The sequence below is a fragment of the Siphateles boraxobius genome, unplaced genomic scaffold, assembly GCF_051911475.1.
Source record: "Siphateles boraxobius isolate OS27281-9 unplaced genomic scaffold, OSU_SipBor_1 55, whole genome shotgun sequence".
NCBI classification, from domain to species: Eukaryota; Metazoa; Chordata; class Actinopteri; order Cypriniformes; family Leuciscidae; genus Siphateles; species Siphateles boraxobius.
In genome coordinates, this window is record NW_027509181.1 from 6,112,226 (window position 1) to 6,137,102 (window position 24,877).

At 40.8% G+C, this 24,877-nt stretch overlaps 2 protein-coding genes and 1 pseudogene across 3 annotated transcripts in view; 1 reads left to right on the forward strand and 2 right to left on the reverse strand.

Moving 5' to 3' along the window:
• The window catches only part of vps35l (VPS35 endosomal protein sorting factor like), a 322,653-nt gene that overhangs the window by 226,748 nt on the left and 71,028 nt on the right, over positions 1-24,877 (reverse strand). The window lies entirely within an intron of this gene.
• The window catches only part of raraa (retinoic acid receptor, alpha a), a 241,090-nt gene that overhangs the window by 194,921 nt on the left and 21,292 nt on the right, over positions 1-24,877 (reverse strand). The gene's annotated exons all lie outside the window — the stretch shown is intronic.
• LOC143714519 (uncharacterized) lies at positions 2,674-3,414 on the forward strand (annotated as a pseudogene).

Here is a 24,877-nt window from a genome sequence, read left to right on the forward strand (position 1 = left end):
CATCCACAGAGAAATCGTGTGAGCCCCCCGCAAACAGAGAGCTACCATCCGCTGCAACATGTGGACAGCGCTGACCCTCGCCTCGGAAGACGAGCCCCCCAGTGAGTCTGACCAGGGGCTGTGAGCCCACGACATCAGTGGTCGAGGGTATACTGGTAGAAATAGAGACTGAGGACTGGCTGATGGACTTCAGTACAGAGGTATCGTCTCCCACCCTATACCACCCCATTTCTCGTTTTTCAACGCTGTTTCTAGACAGCAGAATGAACTGTTTGAACTGTGAACCCTCATTGCTGTTTCTAGAGAGCCCAAGGACCTTAATTGTCCATGAACTATTACCTTCGACCCTGTCAAGTCTCCATCTGCCTCCATCAAACGCCCTTCTCATCTAGTTCTCCAGCCCCGCCTCTCCTTCACATCTCCTGTAATGCCATGCTGTGACATTGAGCCACAGGTCGAGCAACCTCCATTAGCGCCTGAGCGAGTGGATCTTGTAGCTCCGCCTCCGGCCTCTGATCACCTCGCTCCGTCTCTACCCGTTGAACTGTTGGCTCCACCTTGGCTCCTCCCACCTTCAGTTCCACCAGACATTCTACCGGGTTCCCTCATCCCACCTGCTCCCCCTTGGTTCATCGTCACACCACCTCCGCCACGGACTTGCAGATCTTACCCTACGCTCCATTCCTCCACCCCTACAGCTGCAGCAGGCTCCTCCTTCCCTTCGGGCATGCCTCAGTCCTCGATCACACCGGCATCACCTCAGTCCTTGTGCAGTCTGGCTCCGTCTGTCACGGTTTATCAATCCATGTGTTCGTTTTGTATATCTGTTGGTGTGTTTTGGTTGTGGGGTTGTGTATGTGTGTAGTGCTTGTTTGTTGCTTAGCACCGGCTGATTACGCTAACTGCCGTCAGCTGCAACTAATCTACTACTTGTTAGCTGCCTTTATCTAGCTGGAGGTTTTCATGCAGGGTGTCGGTTCGTTGTTCATGTTTTTTTGTATTCTGTCACCCAGTACCTGTGTCCTAGTTCCTTGCGGGCTCTGCCTGTTTTCCACGGAACATCCAGTTTGCTGAGGGATCATCCGGAGATTGTTCCTGTCGCTGTCCTGTGTCCTCGCTGTTCTCCAGTCCAGTTCCTCTCCTCTCGTGTTGTATCTTCCAGGTCGCCCGCCTGTAAAAGTGGTGTTTTGAGATCCTCTCCTCTCGTGTTGTGTCTTCCAGGTCGACCGCCTGTAAACGTGGTGTTTTGAGTTCCCTGTCTTGTCCATCGTCAATAAACTGTTTCACTTGCACTTGGATTTTGAGACTCATCTTTGTGACACCGTCTCAGACGCTCGTCATCAGGGCATCGCCTAGGCCTCCTGTGCCCTGGGATCCATCGGCTCCTCCTCTGTCGGTTGTCCCCCAGTTGACATTAGCCTTCACCTTACCATGGCTTCTCCCTTTCTCGACTCGTCTTTGGGGTCTGTGTCTGTGCCAACCATCATCGCAGCCGGAGTCTCATCATCCGTCTGTCACCATTCCTCCGCCACCTGCTATCACCATTCCTTCGCCTTCTCCTCTGACCATCCCTGCACTATCTCCACGCCCTCCTCGTAAGACTCCGGCTTCACTTCTTCAAGCCCTGAGGTCAGACCTTCTGAGAGGTTGGGAGTATTGTCACAATCCTCAGTCACCAGACCAGTCAGCAAAGCACACTACAACTCCCACAATCCTCTCTGGTCAATACCTGTGGTCACTACCTGTGAGCACTCCACAATCACCACACCTGTCTGCCATCAGTTCCATCAGTTCGTCTATAAAGACCAACACCAAACACACATACTTTGTCCGGTCTTGTTTACGCATAGTGGTTAGTTTCATTTGTTTATCTTTTTTTGTATTACCTTCTGAATGTATTATTAAAGACATTATACCTGATCTTCATCAGCATCGTGTTTTTTGCAACCGTTACTGACAATCAGAAATGTCTTGAGCACTATTTTGAAGTAATCATCAAAGCTGCACTAAGTATCCAGTCATTTCAATATCTGTGGCCAATCTACTGTTAATATAGGAAAAAAAAATGTGTGTTGGGCTGCAATAAAGAGTTCCAAATCAATCACATGGGAAGAAGGATTTCTGGGAAGTTTCCAGTCAGCTGCATTCTTCTCACTGATCAAACAGATTGGGATATTACTGTCAGTGTGCCTCTTGTTCGTGTTTGCCGGAAAACAAGTGACTTCAGTTTGTTCCAGAGGTCGCAGCTGGTTATGGAATTGTGCCGATGCTATGATACTGAAAATTAGCCATCAACAGTGATCATATTAATTGTCCGGCAGAAGAGAGGATGAACGTGGAGCAGATTCCAGGCTTTATTACATCCATAAGCCTGACTTTGTGACTGCAAACCCCAGAAGTGTCATTGCACACATTGTCTGGTTTCTAAACTCAGCAAAAAAAGAAACGTCCCTTTTTCAGGACTGTGTATTTCAACAATAATGTTGTAAAAATCCAAATAACTTTACAGATCTTCATTGTAAAGGGTTTAAACAATGTTTTCCATGCATGTTCAAATAACCATAATCAATGAATTAACATGCACCTGTGGAATAGTCGTTAAGACCTTAACAGCTTACAGAGAGTAGGCATTTAAGGTCACAGTTCTAAAAACGCAGGACACTGAAGAGACTTGTCTACCGACTGTGAAAAACACCCAAAGAAAGATGCCCAGGGTCCCTGCTCATCTGCGTGAACGTGCATTAGGCATGCTGCAGGGAGGCATGAGGACTGCTGATGTGACCAGGGCAATAAATTGCCATGTCCGCACTGTGAGACGCCTAAGACAGCGCTACAGGGAGACAGGAAGGACAGCTGATCATCCTCGCAGTGGAAGACCACGTGTAACAACACCTGTACAGGATCGGTACATCCGAATATCACACCTGCGTGACAGGTACAGGATGGCCACAACAACTGCCCGAGTCACACCAGGAACACACAATCCCTCCATCAGTGCTCAGACTGTCCGCAATAGGCTGAGAGAGGCTGGACCGAGGGCTTGTAGGCCTGTTGTAAGGCAGGTCCTTACCAGACATCACCAGCAACAACGCTGCCTATGGCCACAAACCCACCTTCGCTGGACCAGACAGGAGCGGCAAAAAGTGCTCTTCACTGATGAGTCACGGTTTTGTCTCACCAGGGGTGATGGACGGATTTGTGTTTATCGTCGAAGGAATGAGCGTTACACCGAGGCCTGTACCCTGGAGCGGGATTGATTTGGATTTGGGGGGTCCGTCATGGTCTGGGGCGGTATATCACATCAACATCGGACTGAGCTTGTTGTCATTGCAGGCAATCTCAATGCCTTGCGATACAGGGAAGACATCCTTCTCCCTCATGTGGTAGCCTTTATGCATGCTCATCCGGACATGATCCTCCAGCAGGACAATGGCACCAGCCATACTGCTCGTTCTGTGCATGAGTTTCTGCATGACGGCAATGTCAGTGTTCTGCCATGGCCAGCGAAGAGCCCGGATCTCAATCCCATTGAGCACGTCTGGGACCTGTTGGATCGCATTGTGAGGGCTAGGGCCATTCCTCCAAGAAATGTCCAGGAACTTGCAAGGGCTTTGGTGGAAGAGTGGGGTAACATCTCATGGACTGGACAAGATTTGTCAGTTCTTGCTGTGAGGAGGAGATGCACTGCAGTACTTCAAGCAGCTGGTGGCCACACCAGATACTGACTGGTAATTTTGATTTTGAGCCTCCCTTCATTCAGGGACACATTATTCTATTTCTGTTAGTCACATGTCTGTGAAACATTTTTAGTTTATGTCTCTATGGTGTTGACTCTTTTAGTGTTCATACAAATATTTACACACATTAAGTTTACTGAAAGTAAAAACAGTTGAAAGTCAGAGGACGTTTCTTTTTTTGCTGAGTTTATAATGTATCTTTATTTTCTATTGTTTCTCTTTCCATCTTCAGTGACAGGGTTACTCACTCTGGTAATGGGCTCATGAAACCTTTGAACTCACTTCCCTTCTCACTGGCGATTTTGTTTCCTGTTTATCATGCTAGACCAACTCCAGGTTGATACCTTTCCTCTCTCCCTCTCTCTTTTACAACCCTCAAAAGGGCCTCAATCGAGACGAAATGGATTAACAAGGTAGAGGAATTGTGCGAAACATCTTTAGCTTTGAGCATTAAGCATTACTTATTAATAGCTCTGCTTCTTGCAGCTGCTCTCACCAAATACACGCAACATCTTTGATCATAGCCACCCTTTACCCTGAAATGAACTTGTGTTTTTGAAAGAAAAGCCAAATCCCTGTCTCATTCTGTACTGGAGGGTGGGAAATTGCATGTTTTATATGGCCAGTACTGATTACTGGCATTGGGAGATAAAACTATATTGTGAAGGTTCAGTTGCCATCATCTACAAGTGCAAGTACACACCAAACACTGAGGTTTATGTAGGCACAAATTATAATGTCATAAAAACATTTTGTTTTTGCACTGCACTTTTTTGTAATGCATTGAGCACTCTTGTATTTTCACGGCCTCTGAAGACTTTTGAAGATTTTTTTCTGAAGGACATGTGCAGGCTTTCATGTTTTGTTTTGAAACTATTATCCTATTTCAGGATATGTAAATAATGTTACAAAGTAATATATTTAATGTTGTACCAAATGTACTGTATATCATCACTATCGGATGGAAAACTTATATCTCTTTTCAGGAAATGGAAAAAACACTTTTTATTTTAGTAATTAAATAAAAAGTCATTTTGTCAAAGTTGTTGTGGCTTTATGGTCAGACACTTGCATTTGTCGTCACATGGATGGAATACAAGGTCGCCGGAGACTTTGGAGACACTGGAAGAATCACATGGAGGAAACTGGATGCTAAAGTGGAGATTGGTAGCTGGAGAAGTCAGGTAGGTCGTTGCACAGAAGGTAAGTAGTCCTCTTCATACAAACAAGACCAGACAGTGAACAGAAGTGAAGACTGAGTCTTTATAGAGGTGGTGATGATGAGGTGCAGGTGTGTGTGTGATTAGGAATAACGTGCAGGTGGGAACAGAGGAGAGTGATGGAAAGTGTAGTGCAGGAACCTGGCAGATCTGTAACATAACCCCTTAGGTATCGAAATTTCGCAATTCGGTTCGTGCCTGAAAAGTATCAAGCTTTATACCCAGCCCATCATTTGATGCGTTTTCATGTTTTCTTTTTTCTTTAGTGTGTTATGTAGCTGTTTGTGCATGTATAAGATCTGCAAAGTTACAAAGTTCAAATTCTCCCACAAAAAGATTTCGGTTTTCTCCAGAGCGGCTATATATTTAGAAATGAACTAAATTAATACATTTTTTACAACAAAAATGAAACATAACAGAACTTACTTAAGCTGGACTGTGACGCTATTTTCTTCTGGAAACAAACTTTTTTTTGCATTATTTTCCTGTTGTCCCTGTAAAGCTGCTTTGAAACAATCTGTATTGTAAAAAGCGCTATATAAATAAACGTGACTTGACTTGACCCAGATGCATACGCAAAGAAAGAAGGTTTGCCTTCAGTATCGTAGTAGTGTTGTCGCTGCCATGTCGTGAGACGCTGTGTGTTTCTGTGCAAAAGCAAAAGCGGCACTTTATTTTGCCTTCTGAAAGTGAAATCAATTAGGAATCAGTGGTTAAGATTTATTTACTACACAACAGAACAGTACAATCCAATGTTTGTGTGTGTGCAGCGCATTTTTACGAAGGACAGTTTCCTGAACCTGGGAGAGTACAAGGCTGGCTGTGCACAAACTAAAAAAGATTAACATTGCTAGGGCAAACTGGTGCTTCTTAATCAGATTCTGTAAGTATCTTTTATAATTTGTTAAAGTATTTGCTATTTATTGTTCAGTCTAGAGTAACGCATATTGTTTTTTGTTCTTACAAACACAAGTGCAGAGATGGATTTATGTTTACAAACATAGTATCCACAGTTCTCCGCTTATAACTTGTGGTGAAAAGATGACAAACATGTGTTGCAGCTCTGTTTCATACCAGCCGCTCAAGCAGAGCTGAAATAGCATGTGCCCATATTGTGATTTCACACTAGCAGTGTTTGTCACATGCAGCTGAACCGCGGGCGTGTGTACTGTAAATACATACGAGTATCATGTTCCGATCAATCGGCTTGGTCATCTGCATCTGTCTTTATAATTGCTTTGGAAGCTGACGCTAGCGATTATGATAAGGGACGTTACATTTCCGACATAAGCTTGAGGTGTTCGACCAATCATAACGCACAGGGTCAGCAAGCCAATCAGAGCACACTATGCTTTTCGGAAAGAATGCCTTTGTAGAAATCAATGTGTTTTAGAAAAACTGGCCATAGAGGAGCTACAATGAAAAAAAGTGTATTTTTTAACATCGAAACATGTTAACATTTTTTATTACACCCAATAGACAAAATAATGATCTTTCAAAATAGCATCATATGACCTCTTTAACATTTCACCAAAATCAAGCTGAAATGGATGTTTTTCACAAGCAAATTTCAGAGAATTTTGGACATAAGTGTTTTGTCTGTCTTTAGAATGGTACAGGGATGGAAATTAGCACCAGCCACCAGCCAAATGCGGGTGATTTTATGTTGTGGCTGGTAAACTCGTTTCACCTAACAGCCACCGTGGCAGGTAAATAAAAGTAACATGCTGTTTCACACGGACACTTTTAGAGGAGGCACACCTTCAAAAAAATTTGGCGTTACATCGTAGGTGCTAAGAGGTCTGCAGAGAAAACATCTCAGGAGACAGTGGACAAAGAGGCAAAGGTCAAAAAATATACATATTTTGTTTTTGAGTAAAGAAAATTCTGAATTTATATAAAGAATCAGAGATTCAAGGATTTTGGCTGACAGCGTCAATATACTCTACTGTACTGATTAAAGAGAAGAAAGAAAGAAAACAATATTTATATCAGATGGAAGGGGATAATGAAGTTAATTGTGTGTTTTCCTGTGAGAGTGATTTATATTTGACATGCTACTGTCTGCTGTTAATTACAGCACCAGTGGCTCGACAAGCAACATAACAGACAGACTCAATTTCCCATATATACGAACAACGCAGCACCTGAGCATCCAAACTTCTTCCTATTGGATGCTCCAGCAATTTTTCCCACCCAGTGCTTCCCAAAGAGAGCATGAGGAGCAAAAGTGAGGCATTGCCTCTTGAAACATGCCCAGTCATGCTGAGAGGACCGCAAGCATCCATCAAAGTGATAACGCTGATAAACAGCAGGAGACAGACGTGTCTAGGGATCCCTGAGGAAGTGTTACTATATACTCCAGGGTGCAAGATATAGAATTTCACACCCTAAAGAAAACTATAAATATTTCATGATGTGATGTGTTATGATGTAAAACAGACTGCGTGTTGCCTCTGAGGAATTCTGATTTTGCTTCATAAACATCAGATTTGACTTTGAGACTAAAGTTTCAGACTAATTTATAGCAAGACATAAGCTTATACTTCGCCAACAGCCATAACAGAAATGTACTGTACTGGCGTATTTCTTACATTTTGCCATAAAAATCTCTCCTTGCACTGATATGCAAATGATTACACTGTAATAACAATGTAAAAACAAATATGCTACATTATGCAATATATTAAAATTCAAGGTGTTTTTTCATATTATAATTATAGTCACAACTAGAGTGTTATTAGGCATGTCATAACTGTTTTGGCATCACAACTAGAGTGTTGATTGGCACTCTTAGACTGGATTGCTATATCAAGACCCGCAACTGTCATATCTGTATTATAAAATATAATAAATGTGCAAATTTTCCCTCATTAAAAAGTATTACAGAAGAATGAATGAACCATACTTGAAGACAAATTAATAGAACTTGTACTCAAACATGCACAATGTCAAACCCTTTAACAATGGACAAAGTCTGATAAAATCAGTAACATCCGATTTGAACTTGAATAAAATGTCACTCAATATGATGCATTGAGTTGTTTTCTGTAATCCTCACAAACTTGGTAAAACTTCACAAACTTCACCATGGTAACCACAGTTTCTGCCAAAGAAATAGAGTTACTATAGTTTTTGTTACTACAATAAACCTGTAGCAACATGGTATTAGCCAAGTTTCAAAGGTGATACAATGAATTTAATGTAGAGCTAGCAGCAGTAACTGTGGATAACTATGGGACATTTATTCACACAGGAATGAAGACAGAAAAATAAGAAATATATATATAAATATAAAAATAAAAGAAAGACTTCTGTGCTCAGATATAGTGGCGAGTGTTAATAACAAGCTGAATGACAGCTGGCTGTATCACCTCAGCACCTGACAACCCCGCAGAGAGATATTATTGTTTCTTGGCCTCACAAAAGATATTGCGGAGTGATATCAACATAATAAAGAGCCAAAAGACCCTTCCCATATTACAATATGTCTCAGTTCTATGAGACAGTCACATACTGTAGTAGCCCCTATAGTGGACTCTAAACAGTGTGTTAGACAAGGTTTTTTCTGCATTGAAAACTATGAGGTGGCCAACGCCAGCTGTTGACAAAACGCAGACCGGCAGACACGTGCACAGATAGACCGCAATTGATGCTCTAGCACCTGCCCTTTTGACTTCTGACTAGAAAAGTGCCCTTTTTTCAGGACATTTTATATATTTTATTATATATATTGTTCTTTTTTTGTTTTGTTTTTTATTTGGCCCTTGGCAACCATTCTCAATTAAGCCTGTGACCGACCACTAAATGTAAGTTCTAATTCAGCGAGAGAGTTTAAGCTTCTAAGCCCTACGCTTTGCCAAAATTCAAGATTTAAATTGCTCCTGTATGAATTGTTTTTTTATATTGAGAACATAAAATAAACATAGTCAAGCAATATCACACAAGCAAGAGTGCTGAAACGGTAAAACTAAACTAATACAGACATACACGATCATGCCTTAATAGCTGTGAAAATCTACTGTGGTATGAATGGTGTAGCAAAATCTCTAGAGGTTAACACCTTTCTACCAGTGATGTTATATTCCATATAGCTGTAAAAAGTCAAAAACTATTTATAATAATGGAAATACATGCTGTTCCAGTGGGAATGAGGTGAATCGATACCCAGGGAGTCAGGTAGACACTCAGACAAATAGACAGACAGACATACGGTTTCTCGCAACTATCAAGGCCAGATATCAGGTGGGCCACTTGTCTTCAGTTTGAGACAGTCCTGATGAGCTGTTGACAAGGAGAGAGACTCAGCTGGAGAAAATCATTCCCGCCGGAGCAACGGGAGTGAGAATCCTGCCGTGCATCTGTAATAGTCTTCATGACTCAAGGCCTCCACAGGAGAGAGCTGCCTGTGTTGTGGTTTGCTAACTTTGCTGCTGACTTGCAAGTCTGGAAGGTAGAGCGAAATACAACAGAATGTGCTGTGCGTTCCAGCAGTATGGCAGATCAGAGGGAATTCTGCTCTCTGTTTCAGAGCGGCACTAAAGAGAGTAAAGGAACAGACTCTGGCAAAGACAGAGAAAGTCGGTTTTAAATATTCCATGTTCTGGTGCATTCAGGAGAGAGACAAACCCACGCAGGTCTCTCTGTAATATCAGACAGAATGGGGCGCCCGGGAGGGACTCTATTACACAACCAAAAGCTGAAATCCATTTCAGGACATTTACATGATATTTATTCCTAATAAGACCCTCTTAGCCACATCCTTCATTTCAAAGTACATCATGATTTCACACTAGTTATTAAGAACTATGATTTCATTACTTTCATCACTTAGACCTAAGCTGTGCGAGATGGCTCAACTGGTCTCATGTGACACCGGGTGTTGATGTGCTGGATTTAATTGTCACTGGCTAAAAACACACTGCAGCTAAATAGGGTTCTCATTTCTCTTAGTGCTTATTACCTTATTACTGTTCAATTATTTACAGATATGCCAACAATCAAATTACTCTAGATAAAATCTGGAACAATAGCAGTTTCATTAAGCAAACAGCTAGTTTTCACACATCGTCTGTACACAAAAAGTATGATAATTTAGGGGATTCTATTAAATTGATTGGGGTTTGATTAAAATACAATAGTCACTCCTCTATTGAGTGCTTAATCCACTTCTGTCTTCTGTACACACTTAGTTCAGTTAGGTGTGTCAACTGCATCCTAATAACCAAATTTACCCTTAAAAAAATCAGGTTGTGACAATCAAAGTTTTATTTAATCTGCTTGAACTGAACTGAAACAAGCAACTTGTTACAATAGCCCCTTTCACACATACATTTTTACTGGTAAATTACCGGTAACAGAACATGTGTGAACAGGACCTTTTCAAATATATGGTAAATAGGTTCCGGCAATTTACCAGAAAACAAAGTTGTAACATAACCAGTAAATTATCAGTATATGCGTATATAAGATTACCGGTATTTTGCACATACAAGGTCTTCTTATGCTGACGTAAGAAGGGATTTGGGCCAATCAGAAGCTGCGAAAGGGCAACGGCTCTGGACCATTCATAAAATTATGACGCAAATTACGCGTTTACTCAGCACTGTTTACAAATGTCTTCAAATTCGAATGATACAGAAACTAAAGCGCTTCTCCTTGTTCGGGCGGATGAACAGATTTGTCAACTAGCCCTCTTCAGGAACAAGGCATAAACTTCTGGTTAATGACAACATCACAAAGTTTATCGGTATTTTGGAACTGATGTGTGAATAGTCTGTTACCAGTAAAAAGCCAGAACGCTGTTGCTTGTGTGAACAGCACATTTTTGAATTTACCGGTAAAGTTGTTCTGGCAATTTTACGGTAATTTAACGGGATTGCTGTGTGAAAGGGGCTAATGACATGTGTTGAAGTGTAAGACAATAGAGAGAGAACATGGAGAAATGTAGCAGGTTAAAGTACAATTTACAAATTATACAAATTTCTGGACATTAATACATTTCTGGTAGCAATATTACTGTGGGCAAAAAACTGGGCCCCTGTTGCAATGCAATTTCTGGGGTCTAATTTTAGGGACCATTGGGACTGTTGCATGCTGCAAAGGGGCATAATTGGCCTTTTGGATATCAGAGAAATTCCTTGTTCTGATTGGCCAAGTCTCAAATGCCAAGGGAGGACATTTTCTTTCAACACGTGGATACGATAAATGCAATTCCACCCAAACTACAATGTTTCTTTTGATAAAATGATCAAAGCGTTTGTATATTAGTTCATAAGACTTCATTTTGTATGAAAAAAAAACATGACTGGATGGTGAAATTTCTCAAGACAAAGATAATGGAGGCTAACTAAAGCACTCTATAAGTGCCTTCAGTCATATCCAGCTAAATAGAAACCAAACCGGTGAGAAACCAAGCCATCAAGACAGCAAAGGTCAAACCAAAGATTTTATCTGAGAATTTGATCATAAAAATAGCATGTCTCCTAAAAAAAGTATGAAGGCATGGCACTAAACTAAACAAACTACAGAAAGTGTGAGTGGTTCTCACCCATGTAAAACTCACCATCACAATATTATGGTGGTTCTACAGAAGTAACTATGTGAAAAGACAATAATCACTTTTGCATTGGCAATGACAGCTCTCTGTTGTCTATCTAAACACCCACAGAAAAGCAGAGGTCACAATAGAGGATCAAGGGTCAGAGAGTTAACCGTCTTAAGACATTTATCAATCCTCCACAAACAAATAACCACAAAAACCTGCCGAAAACAATTCAGCAACATTGTGAAATGAACACTGCAGTGGGAAGTAATGCGGACCTACTGCAGGCAGTTCCTTACAGTTATGTTTCTGTATATGGCAAGGGAGAAAAAAATTAATAAGAACCTGCTGGTAGAGCAGCAGTCTCCAGTGGAAGAAAATGACCGCTTATATTAAACACAGTTAAGAGCTGCGTCATTGTGTGTTCTTTTCAATGATTGTGGTCTGGATTGAATCAGAAGTTTAAAACGCTGCCAATTACACTTCTAAAGCTGGCAATTTACACATACAGAGTGGTTAAAGTTACATACTCCTCAACATGCATTTTTCCAAAAAGAAAGCTGAAGGTTAAAACTATATATAGGCTAGTTGACATGCAAAACTTTTGGAAAGTCTTCATGTCCTGCGGTGTGACATGCTATACTCCACAAAACATTTAAAATTATACCTGGAGCTTTTATGACTTTTTATGATTTTAACTGAGACTACATTATATATTTGTACGACACCAAATGACCATTTAACATGAATAATATGTAAGGGATAATCCACAGCTAGGTATGCATTACACAACTGTAATGCACAACATGCAGCTTAAAGCATGACCACCTGCCAAAACTGGCAAAGATAAAGCTGTTATTGATGTTTGCAAGACACAAAATCTAACTGCATCTGTGCAGCGTCTCTCTACTAATAGTGAAGCTGTGAGTTTAAATACTTCCAAACAGCAACTTTACCACATCTTGACTGAGAAATATAATGTAGCGATTCAGTTACAAAGCTAATTCCTTAAAGTGGTGAGGCACTGTTGACAACAAGTTTCTGTCCTGAATGTTTCTGTGTGCTAGTGCTTCAATGAAGGCAATGCATTAATATAGAACCCGTGCATTAAACGGTTTCAATGCACCATATTGATTCAGCTAATCTGAATCAAGTATTCAGACAGATGCTGGTATAAACTAATGTACACTTTCCCTTATACTGTCACGTGTATGCTCTGTTTTGGTTTCTTGCATCAACTATCTAACCCTTCAGACTAAAGCTAACAAACTCATTTCCCTGCCAGCATTTTTTTTTTTTTTGCTAGCCAGCGCCACCGTTTTTGATCATTTTCACAAAAGAATTTATGGCAGAATATTTTGATGTTTGAATATCTGAACATGCAATATATCAAAAGAAAGAACAGACCCTCTGCTTTTGAACCGTAGTCGTAGTTCAGAAGATGTGTCATAACGCCCCCCTATCGTATAATATTGAAAACACGGAAAGTATCACGGTTTGGTGGCGAAGTGTTTTCTCACAAATAACAGAAAATTCATTTTTTTGGCAGAGAAAGACTTAACAAAACTCGTACAAAAGAGTTACAGAAGAATTGTTTTGTAATACAGAGATTAACATAACTGCAGTGGAATGACGTTGGCGAGAGAAAGTTTTAAAAAAGAGGCATGCATCACCCCTCCACAGAACATCTCCAAAAACTTACAATAGCACTTACAATATTCTCCTGAAGCATCATCATTCATGAAGTTGTTACAGTATCACTTACAAATGCCTGAAAATATTTGCATCTGCCAAGATGGGAGATTGTATTTGAACAAAGAGCATGAGAGGAGAGAACTGTTTGTGGTTTTATCTAGTGTCAAATGAGTTCTGATATATGGCTTGAGATTGGATAATCGGGACATTGGCCAGCCCGCGCATCAGTAAAGTGGGTTGAGGCGAGAAACATGCAAACCACAGCAAACAATGCGGAGGAAGATGTTGACAGTGTAGTTTCAAAGACGGGGACAACCCTCGCAAAACACCATGGAGACAACAAACACAGAGTGTGATCAGAGGAGGACATTGCCTGAGACAAAGACTGACAGAAAAAGTAACACTTCTATTGTGTGAAACTTTAACAACAATTTGTCAACATTGATTTGCAAAACTTAACGTGGGTTGCTATGGTTGCTGTTGGAAATGTGTGTCAGGCGCTAGAGTTAATGGGAGTTTAAAAATGAATTATGGCAGGGAATTTGATGAAGGCACTATTGAAAACTGTGTTGTGGGAGTACCAAGCATCAGGGAGTGATAAATTTTGTCACATTTTCACATGAGCGAGCTCGCTTTACCGTGCACTGATTACATTGCATTTAAAAGGAAATCGTTTTTAAAAAGCTCCCAGTGAAGGACAAAAAGACTTGCTCTATAATTGAAAAATCCACATCTCTTTTGCCAGGAATTTTAGAAGGTTGATCCAGTTGGATTGTAACAAATGTCACTAGTAAGTATCATTATGTCCTTTACAGCTGGAGGAGACGGCCACAGTCTTTCTTTGGACTTCCCTTTTGGACATTTTTTATTCCCGCTTCTTATGCTCCAATTAATTGGGTTAACAATGGATGAGCGTAATATCCATTGACACTCACAAGCATTGTTAAAATCAGTTTGTTCATCTGAGACAGTGTAACCATGGAGATGAGGCTATATTTTCCTTTTGCAATCAGTGCTTTGACACTTCATCAGTTAACATTTATAACACAGGGAAAATAGATTACTTTCTGAATTAAAAGTAAAAACCTCCAGCCAACTTTCCACACCTAAAGGCTAGAATAAACAACACAACCATTGCACAGATTTTTTCCCTGATGTGTAGTCTGAACGAGTCATCGCTAGTTGATGAAAGTCATAGCCAGTTTGGAGATATTTTGCAGTCGAAATTGAAGTATTTCACAGAAAATGTTTTGTTTGATTGTTTTTTTTTCAGACTGATTCCAATGGTCAACATTTCTGTGTGAATTTGTTGCATCTGGGACAACAAGTCTGGTAGTGTAGTGCTTGATCCTCAATAGTTTAGTGTATGAGTCCCAGATTGCCTCTGAAACCATTCACAAAGCCGCAAGTGTATGGCTAATGTTTTAAAATATATTCAAATTATAAAAGTTGCATAGTGTAGTCCAGCTTTAAGGCATCAATGTTTAGATGATTTTCACTGAAGCATACTCTTATTGCACCCGAAAAAAAAAAAAAAAAAAAAAAAAAAAAAAATATATAGGTATATATATATATATATATATTTTTTTTTTTTTTTTTTTGCATCAAGAAAATTAAGCAAATTATAGGACCCCAAAAAAGTTATATTATGCAAACATGCCTTTAACTCATTAATTTCTGACATTGTACACTCTCAGGAAAATCTGTGCAAACTCTGCCGCTGGAGTCCTGCCCATTCAAAAGGTACTAATATGTACCATTTAGCTACTAATACAGTATAGACACTATGTAGTAATATGCAATTTGTACATAATATGTGTAGTAATATGTAGCTTTAAGGTATTTATATGCACCATTTAATAAATAAGGTACAAGTAAGGTAAGTTAAATAAGTGAGTGAAGTGATGTTAAGGGGGTGACGTGACCCATTCTTTAAATTGTTCCTCTGCACATAACCCATCTAAGTTAGTGCACACACATCATTTTTTTTTCACTACCTCCTGACATTGTATAGTACCCTTTCACAAAAGATACTAATATGAACCATTCAGGTACCAATCTCTACACTTTAGGTAATAATATGTAGTACATATAAGGTACTAATATGCACCCTTTAGGGGTAAATACAGTAGGCTATATACAAAGGTATACCTTTTAAAATTATACAGTAAGTAGAGACGGTATTTTGCAGCAACTGATACTATGACAGACAGATTAGGTAAGTAAATGTTATCCCACATGCTGTTATGTAGTTACAGGTCTCTAATTTGATTGACCAATGGCATTCCAAGAGTGCTAATATATAGTATAACATCATTTGGATGTAAAGTTGTTTGTGTCACTCTGCTATGTTTGTAGAGTTCCAGACTGAAGTATATGAGTTGTAAAGAGAGGAAACCAAGCATGGATCGAGGCAGAGTAATGTTTGTGAGGAGCTCAGAAAAGTTTTGGTCCCACTTTATATTAAGTGTTTTTAACTACTGTGCTCTAACATTAAATTAAATTAATTATTTTTTATACAATTCCCTTATTTTGTACATACATATTTTACATTGTACTTAAATAAAATAAAATAAATACCTGCATCATGTAATTACAGCTGTAATTTGAAGTCCAAATCAATACAGTTTCAAAGGTCTCTGAAGTGCTTCAACGGGCTGTGCACGATCACAGCTGAGGAAGAGGGTCTTATCTAGCGAAACACTAGGTCATTTAAAAAAAGACGTTGAAAGGTCACGCTCTAAAAAAAACGTTTAGGTTTTAAAAGATTTAAACACCCAGGATATGCACACGTAAGGACCATTTTAAACAATAATATGGCACAAAGACATAAATATGTCATTCAACATACAATAAAATTTGAACTATCCTCCTTTGGACGGTCGCTTTGTAAACAGTGAGGCGGTACTTCTGCTGGCGCCGGCGACATTGAGCATGACCTTTCAACGTGATGATATAGTTCCCGGCGCAATGGCCGCTCTCAACCACTGAATCAGCCAATAGTGAGCCTGCAAGGGTGAAGTCAGAGCAGCGTGACACCAATCATTTAATGTAATTATAATAAAAATCATTTAATTAAGACACAGAAACGTTAATATTTAAATTTATTTTTAAATTGCTTTGCATTATGCAAAATTATTCGAATTAGTATAGATGCTATGGAATCCTTTTCTATTAATATATGTAACCAAGTGAGGGTTATTATTAGGTACCTTAACAGCTATGTACTGATTAAATAGGTATTTATAAGTTTTATGATTAAGATAGTATCGTATAGTGTGTTCATTTGAATATATCTTTGTACTGCCCCTTTAAGAATTACGCTAAACTATAAAGTTTGATTGGGATGTAGATGCTAAAACATGCCTTTGCCCAGCATGTTTGTTCATTTATTGGTGATTGGTTATTTTTGGACTTATTCCCGCCTCTGTTTAAAGACGTGGACTTCTGATTGGAGAGAGAAGGGAAGAGGGGAGTTTTTGCCAATCGTGAGAGAGAGAGTTCGGAAAGTTGTGAGTTTAAGACTAAAAAATAAGGGGAAAATAACCGTGTTAAACTTACATTGAGTGTTTTGAAGACTTTGTTTTGCTTTGCTTGTGTTTTATACTCTGGACAAGAGTTTAATGTAAGATATAAGTGTTCTGAGCATGCTTCCCAGCGCAGCACGAAGCTTCGTTCATTATTGAGACTGAGAGTGAGAAAACAGACGGCTAACTGCCGTTTGTCTGCAAATAGTGGTTTGAGTTTAGTGAACTTTGAAGACTGATTGGTGTGATTGGTGTAACTGAGTTAAAGCTCTGGGGTCCGGACCAGGCCGCACTCTTATCCCCGCTGACATAGTGGAGAGAACTGTGCCGCTTCCAAGGAGGAAAATCGCGGAGTTCATCAGGTGTTCAGATGATCAGTTGATTTATTTTGGCTCATTCGAGTGAAGAGGCCATTTGCTGTTTTCCAGGCCAAACCGCTCCCCAGCAACGTAACAGGCCTGCAACGAATAGCGCGTCAAATTCGCGCCTACCGCGTCTAGTTATACGCTTGACCACTTTGAATCCATTCGCGCGTTAACAGCGAAATTGACGCGCGTAAAAAACAAAAGTTTGAAGCGAAAATTAGGCGCGTCGGAGGCGAAATCCGATGAAACTCCGGAGGCGAAACCCGTTGACGGCCATCTTTTTACATGTTTTGATGTCCACATGTTCTTGTTCAAGAAATTACAGTGACTGTAGCATTTCTATCGTAAAGAAGTGGACAAATATTAAAGATTAATTTGTATTTACAACTTACCAGGTTCCCCAATCTCCTCAACGACCCTCTTCCAAGTGAGGTCCTTTTTGTTCCTGTCTCTGTACAAATATGAAGTGGAATCATACAATTCTGGGTGACTGCTTACAGCAAGAATAATTTTTCCTCCATAGCTGTCAGTGATTTTGGAATGAAAGATTCCGGGCGGGAGTTTACGTCACTTTACCTCCTGAGTGACAGCAGGCAGCTAGGCTCCTGATTGGTTAATGCGGCGCGAATTGACGCCAAAGTTCAGATTTTTCAACTCGGGCGGCAGACGCGAATTCGCGTCAAACGCGTGAATGCACAAAATGCACCATTCGCGCGTAACGCGCCAGATGCTGACGCGTTACGAGACGCCTCATTCTCCAGTCGCGCGAATGTGGCGTATTCGCGTGTACCGCGCCGCGCTCTACACGCGCTCATTCGCGGCGCAGGAATTTTTTACGCGCGTAACGCGTCTTTGCATTGACTTAACATTGAAATCACTCGCGCCTGACGCGCTATTCGCGTCCGGTGTGAACGCAGCATAACGCATCTGAAGTATGAATGAAATCTGTCCAATCCTGATTGATGCTGTGTCATGACATAGTAGATGACGGCACAACCGGAAGATACAAAGGGAGGCCGGCACACACACACATTAGCTTTTTGCTCTTCAGCAAGCGCTCTGTGTCAAACTGTCTGTCCTATTTGGTGTTGTTTGTCCCATACGAATTGTCTTAAATAAGCTGCATTGCAATATAGAATCTATAGGGGCTCGGATCTCGCTTTTGCTGAGGCAGCGCGTTGATTACGGGTCTACTCTGCAATAAAGATTCTGTGACTAGGATCTCGCGTTGTCGAGGCAGCACGTAGATTAGAGGTCTGCATTGCAATACGGAATCTATACTGGCTCGGATCTCGCGTTTGCCGAGGCAGCGCGTTGATTACGGGTCTACTCTGCAATAAAGATTCTGTGACTTGATCTCGCATTGTCGAGGCAGCGCGTAGATTAAAGTTCGTACATTGCAATACAGAATCTAGTTGCTCGGATCTCGCGCTTGCCGAGGCAGCGCGTAGATTACGGGTCTGCTTTGCAATAAAGATTCTGTGTGTGTGCGAGGCACGAACAGTCAGCTCCTGAGGGTGCTGGCTGTGTTCATTGAGAAACATCTCGACACGCACAGCCTTGCGTTTTCGGGTGTTTCAGCCTCACTCACACTCGTTGATTTTCTTCTCGAGAGATGAAAACCAAATATATTGTGAACGACTCGAATCTCGCGTTTGCCGAGGCAGCGCGTACAGTACGGGTCTGCAATGAAAGGGACACACGCGATCTGTGAAATAATACTGTTTGGGTGCGAGGCATTCACAGTCAGCTCCTGAGGGTGCTGGCAGCTGTTCATTGAGAAATATCTCGACGCGTATATCCGTGCGCTGTCGGATATTTCAGCCTCGCACCTGTTGACTTTCTTCTTGAGGGATGAAAGCCAAATATATTGTAATGACTCGAATCTCGTGTCTGCCGAGGCAGCGTGTAGATTAGAGATCGTATAACACAAAACAGTATTGTCTGGTATTATGGCTGCATTTAATTTTAAGAAATTAAAATGATGGAATATTATCTGATAATATTATAAATGAATATTATATTAAGTTATATATTTTAATTCAGCCTACCATTTCGACCGTGTTTCACTTATACAGTGTTTATGACTGCATTTAATTCTGAGGAATTAAAATGATGAGCAGCGAACGCACGCTGCTCTGTCTGCCGCCTCAAGGGCTTGCAGCCAGGCAGTGCTCGTGTTTGCCCATCGGGAACGGTTTTCGATTATTCCCTGCCAGTCCTCCGCTTCAGGGTGTCGAGAGCGAAAACGAAAGAGCCTCCCCTCAGGGAAGCCCTCAGGAAGTCGATGTCTGTATCCCGCCGTTAGGTGCGCTTCGGGACACATCGGTTTCCAACGAACGCACGCTGCTCTGTCTGCCCCACAGGCTTGCGGCCAGGCAGCAATCGCGTCCACCCATCAAGGATCGTTTTCGGTCGAACCCTGCCGGAGATCCGCTTCAGGGGGTTGAGAACGAATCCCGATTGATACCCGAAGCCAGGCTCGAGCAGCCGGACCGCTGAGATCTGTCCCCCCGGGGTGGAGCGATTGAGGTCGCTTCTCCCCCGGAGCTCTCGGGAAATCAGTGCTGTGTTCCCGCCGGCCAGTATGCTTCGGGCCAGGCTGATTTCCCGTGTACGCACGCCACTCCAGCCGCCTCTAGTAAGACCTGCGGCTGGGCAGCGAACGCGTCCGCCCACCCAAAATCGTTGTCGACCGCTCCCTGCCGGCCAGCCGCTTCAGGAGGTCAGGAACGAGCCTTGGGTAACACCCGAGGCCAGCCTCGAGAGGCTGGTTCCCTTAGTAGATTATTTCGGCGCATGGTCATGCCTTCCGAATATATCTGCATGGGCCCTGCGTACTGTAGAGCTGGGTTACAGGCTGCAGTTAAGCTCCCCTCCCCCAAAGTTCAACGGGGTGGTCTGGACTGTGGTCGGCCCAGAGCAGGTTTGGGTTATGGAACAGGAAGTTCAATCCCTGTTAGTCAAGGAGGCCATAGAATGTGTTCCACACCTATCACGGGCAGAGCGCTTGCTTCACCGCAAAGGAGCTAATGTGTGTGTGTGCCGGCATCCCTTTGTATCTTCCGGTTGTGCCGTCATCTACTACGTCATGACGCAGCACCAATCAGGATTGGACAGATTTCATTCATACTTCAGATGCGTTGCGCTAAGGGCGTTCCCCATAGTGTCGTCACGACGACGACGCAGTGTCTCGTTCCCTTCTCGGGGAACAAGGGTTACAGTCGTAACCTGAGACGTTTTCTATGTGGGGTTAATTTCCATTCAATTTAAGCACTAAAAGAATATAAATATATTTATTCTGAGTACAGTAGTCAACTAGGGTAATAGGAGGGACATTATTATAAAGTCGAGAGACATTTTTAGAACCTGGGTGCTCCGCCCTATTAAAGGTCAAGGGTAGGGGGCACTACATATATGTTGTGTTATTTGCAGCTGGAACAATGATGTGAACATGAGTTCCATCAATGGCTCCAACAACTCCAATGAAGCTTGCAATCCTCATAAAAGCAGCCTGCTTTTTCCTGCATGGTTTGAAGGTCAATTAACTGCCATTCAGTAGTGGCCAAATGTGATGTATGTCATAGGAATATTGACATATTCACCTTTTATTCAAATATATTAAAAAAGATTTTGTAAGCATATTGCATAGTTGAGCTTGGAGTTAATTGTTGGAGTCAACAGAAACATGCCAAATTGTGAGGACATAATTTTTGTCCAGGCTGTCATAAAAAGAAATTATAAACACATGCAAAAACAAGAGAGGACCAATAAAATATTAATAACGGATTATTTTGCAATATATGTTTTTTTTTTTCCTGAGCTTTTTTGTTTTTCTAAAACCTGTAGCTGTAGTTTGCTTTTTTTTGCCAAATAATTTTGTCAGATAAATAACTCAACCAAGTTTAGTGTTTTGTTCTTCACTTATATTCTAAATATATTTAAAATATATAAATCTGAAAATATTTACCTCATATTTTGATGGTTTAATCAAGCTTGTAGTTTCATTTAGTGCCACAATAGTACTATTTAGGACGCTGCTTACTGTGGACTGATGAGCCACTTTCCACTGCTGAATTTTTTCTGTCACCAAAAATATAATTATTGCTTTCATTTCTGCAGTTAGAGCATTGATTTGTAGAGTGGGAATAGCTATAAAATTTCTTACAAAGTCAGTTACAAAAAGAATACCTTGACAATCAAGCCTGTATCGGTTTATCAACTCCCTGTCATCATTTAACTCCAATAGGCTACATTATATTTTCGTTGGAAAGTGTGTAGTTATCTCCTCTCTTCATGTTAATCCTACCAGGACTGCATTCCCATCCACTTTTAGAAACACACTTGCGAACTTCCCTAAGCACTTCCCCTCAGGGGAATCCCTGCCGCCATTTTGAAGTGCGTTCAACTTCGTGAAGTGGACGAGGGAAGTTTATGGACAGACCCTCGCTCCCTCGATTTTGACAGAGGTCTACTTCATATATACACTTCAGGCAGCTCCATATACCACAATGCAATACGATTATGACGATAATTTGATTATGTGATTTTTAGCGGCACCTAGTGGTGAGGTTACGAATTGCAACCAACAAAAGTTACGGTGGCCGACAGGAAAATATGTTTTCGTCTGAAACAGCAGAGTGTAGCCGGTTCAGCAATGAGGTTTCTACAAAGATAAATTAAGAATGATATTACTTTTTTATTCAGTAAAACGATATGTTATTGCGAATATTATTGTTACTTGTTCATCATTGTGTCAGTGATTTATTCGCTGACTTTAGCTTGCTTCCTTGCACGAAGAACAACATAGTGACAAAACAAGTTTGTCCGTTTAGGGCTACTGTAGAAACATGTCGGCGCATTTCAGTGTAAGGGGACCCGTGGTGTACCTTTTGTAGTTGGCTTTTGTAATGTTCGGAATCCACTGGAATCGGAATCCACTGGACGAATACACTGGACGAAGATGAAGATATCAAAGTTTATTTAACAAGAACTTACAAAAGCCAACTATACGACACATTTTGCAAGGCACGTGTGCACTAACCACAAACAATAACCGACCCTGCACACTGACATGAGAGGAACTTAAATACACAGAGGAATAAAGAGGACAACAGCTGAAGACGGTGAGTGTTGATGATTGCTGGCAGGTGCGGGTAATGGTGAAGGAGGTGCAGGTGTGGGCCATGGAGGATTCTGGGAACTGTAGTGCAGACGGGCACTAACACATGACAGCGACGATGACAGTGATAGTAATGATGACCATTTGGTGGTGACTGTGACACGCGGTGTATGTAGATAGAAATGGCTCATTCTAAGGTAATAAAAACATAACGGTTCATTAAGTAAGGTCTTTATACACCACTGAAAACATAGTAATATATATGATATTGCATTTCTGTCAACAGATCCTCCTAAATATTACACAATGCACCTTTAAATACCATAGTACGATGCATCGTTCAAAATCAAGTATAGTCACGACTGTTTTTGTCGCAAATTGGTCGTTCAACCACGTTGGTTAATGATGGCACGCAGGTTATGGAGTAACTACATTTAATGAATCTGTTCGAGATTGAATTAATGCTAGATGTTTTGCTATATATTATGGACATGGCATATGAGGACTAATTCAAATTTTTCTCAGTTATTTTGCTTTATTTGCAGATTTAATAATAGGCTGGCTCTTACATAGTGGAGCAAGTTCACACATGTGGACTCTTCAAAAATGACGCTTTAAATCTCTTGACAAACTAAAAGATGTAAATGACAGTTGTATGTATACTAAATAAAAGATACAGATTGTACTGAATGTCAGCTTGCTCATTTTGCTCAAGATAAGGATTTATTGAGTCCACATGTCTGGCAAACAAGAAACTCTGCTTCTAACCACATCTCGAGGGCTGTCGTTTCAACCAGACAACTTTGCAAAGCTGTTTGCGAATGTTTTTTGGAACTATGGTTTTGGGAAACACAGACTCGTTGAACTATGCTGATAATGACGGAACATGCGACCATAGTTGGCTAAGGATGTTTTCGGGAAATGCACTTCAGGTTAGGATACCTCTCCAGCACTCATAAATAATTTGGGAGCTGAGACCTAGTCTTAACACTTAAGAACGTTTATAAATCACACTTCTTAAGTCTAAGAATAAGAGTAAGATTAAGTCATTCTTAGAGTTTTGACAACATTTTACTCTGAGCAGCTTTATACAGCCCCTGGAGCCCCGCAGTATTTTTATTGGCATATTAAAAATAATCTTAACAATGACAGAGCATAAGTAACATTAAACACGCATACTCATTTTTAACGAATACAGGCATTAAAAAAATAATATGAAAATAATGGATATTATAATATGAAATAAATGTTTTAATAGGTAATGACATTTGTCTGTGATGTTATGTTGTATGTGTTGTGCATTGGTCGCTACTTAAAATATGGTGGAAAGGTCAGATGAGAAATAAGATAGCAGCACATCTCAATTCTCACAAGGATGTTTTCTGTTCCCTGCATCCTTCTGAGTTTGTCCTTTCAAGGTAGCCTGGCAAGACGAATCTCCAGGAATGCAAGTCCATTATTTGCGTCCTTTGTGGGTTCCTTGGCAACATCCGAATCATGATGCTTTGTATATTTTTATAATAGAGGACAATCTATAAATCTATAAAACATAAATCACACTTCCAATATCACATATTTGAGAATATCATTAAAGTACTGCCTGTATCTACAGTATATCTACTGAAATTTCTGTACTGTGGATTCCTAAGAACAAAAGCCTCTGAAAATAGCCTGAAATCACAAAGCGCCATATTTAACTCTTTGTTGACTCTTTAGTCTCTGTGTTGAGCACTGTCTCTATCATAATGTTCTGGATGTTGATGGGACCTGTGGGGGCTCTATTCAGATGCAGGCAGCTCCAATCCATACTCAATGAAGAGGAGGGGTGGCACACAGACGTGTTCTAATCACTGCTGTGATGACACCAAGCAGAGAGCAGTGCTTCAGTCATTTACAGTGCCACATCTGTCTTGTTCTGCCCAATTTACTCACACAATTCCAATGAGACACTGGTGCTGGTATTCATCAATATGTTTTGAGGTGTCTACGGGCCGAGTATGTTTTCATTGGCTCCCTCGCCTTCCCAGTGTAATGAATCAATCACTGCGCAAAGTCCTGATGTAGTCACGTAGTCGCACACAACATAAAAGACACCACATGTTTGACAAGAACAACCGGTAGCTTGAAAAATGTCAACAGGCATACAAATAACTCATGTGTATTAGTAATTATGTGGAAATATGATTGGCCTGTGGCCAGACAGCTTTATGTGACACTTTTTTACCAAAATTTGCGTATTACATGCATCTATTCTGAACACATTTGATAAATGTTGACTGATAATTTGGTATCATATTATGGTTTCATTTGCATAGACAATAAAAACAGGCCATATGCTGAAAAGCAAATGGAAATTAGTACTTCAAAACCTTCAAACAACAATGAAAAATATGGAAAGTAAAATGTACAGTCAGCCGGTAATTACCACAAAATAAACATCGACAGGCCATGCTTAAATAACAAGCTAATAATGAATAGTCATATTTTACTTTTGATGTTTTAAAGGTGCATTGTGTATAATTTAGGCGGATCTGTAGACAGAAATGCGATATAATATACATAACTGCTCCCTTTCATGGGAACTCGAGCTGCGTCAAACGCTGTGGGAACGCCCCTGCGTGAGTGCGTCATGAAGCACGTATGGAATCAGTCCAATGGTGAGACGGA